Below are 1386 nucleotides of genomic sequence, written 5' to 3'. Positions count from 1 at the left end.
CCAAGTGTCTACTCACACCCGTACGGAAGTGCAAACCGCCAGGCTACAAGCTTTCTGCTAAATCTCTTCCACTCATTAACCAAGAAAATATGTGTCCTGACCATGTCCCAGCCAGCGTTTCAGGTACTGGGCTCCCAGCAAGCTGACGTACGGTAGAACACAGCACCGCCTGGTCCAGTGCCATGTGCACAGTTGATGGGTGTGAGCTCGGCGGCAGCACTGTGGGAATCCATCCTGTCAAGAGCCCCTCCCTCCATGTTACCAGACATGCTGTCCTTCTCCAGGATGTTTCTCCTGATCACATGTCCAAAGTACACAAGACAATGTCTTCCAAGAAGCGCCTTCTGACCAGAGGGGCTCATCTTCTGGTTCTCTCTCTGACAATCCCCTGAGGTTTTCGGCGGCCACTTCCTCTCAAGTGGACAGCCCACTCCTTCTTCAGAGTCTGTTCCTAGTCTGGAAACTCTGCGGGTACCTGTTCACTCTCGGTGACCCTGTGGCATTTGAAATACCAGTGACATCGTTTCCAGCATCACAGCAACACATGAGCCACCAAAGTACAGCTGACTGACAGACAAGGGTTGGTTTAAATGCTAGACACACAGAAAAATGGAACGAACCCCTGCCTGTGTGGAGGGGATGGGTAGTAGGGAGACACATGCGTCCAGAGAGGGGGCGGGGGTCCTCTGAGGAGCTGAGCTGAGCTGAGGCGTGGATGGAGGGAGGAGCCAGAGAGCATGAGGGGGTGGTGTGCCCCACATGAAGGGGATGCACAGAGCAAAGACCCCGAGATGCAGTGACTCAAGGCAAGGCCAGTGGGTCACTGGGGGCAGATGGTTGCAACCCCACAGGCCCAGGTTGGGGCGTTGCTTTTACTTCACATGGGGTGGGAGGCGTTGAAGGGCATGCTCTGGGCCACAGCCTGCTCTACCTGCTGCCATGAGAGTGGTCAGAGAGAGGACCTAGGCAGAGGATGCAGCTGTAGCAGCCATCAGTGGGCCCCGGCAGCATCCTGGAGGGAGGGTGTGAAATGGCCCAGTTCCCTTGCTTGGCCCATTGTTACAGCCACCGGGACAGTCCATCTCATTGAGGGCCTTCCCTTTCTCACTGCCCCTCCGCTGTACCCAACATGATGTCCTTCTCCAGGGACTGGGCTCACCTGGCAACATGTCCAAAATATGTAGGATGATGTCTTGCCATCCTTACCTCTAAGGAGCACTCAATCATTTGTTTGTTTTTAGTCATTTTATTAGGGGCTCATACAACTCTTATCACATTCCATACATATATCAATTGTGTAAAGCACATTTGTACATTCTCTGCCCTCATCATTCTCAAAACATTTGCTCTCCACTTAAGCCCCTGGCATTAGGTCCTCATTTTTCC

This window comes from Echinops telfairi, unplaced genomic scaffold (assembly GCF_000313985.2).
Source record: "Echinops telfairi isolate 266 unplaced genomic scaffold, ASM31398v2 ScPeMD7_18;HRSCAF=68, whole genome shotgun sequence".
NCBI classification, from domain to species: Eukaryota; Metazoa; Chordata; class Mammalia; order Afrosoricida; family Tenrecidae; genus Echinops; species Echinops telfairi.
The sequence above is the reverse complement of the archived record's forward strand: the minus strand, read 5'-3'. Positions refer to the sequence as shown.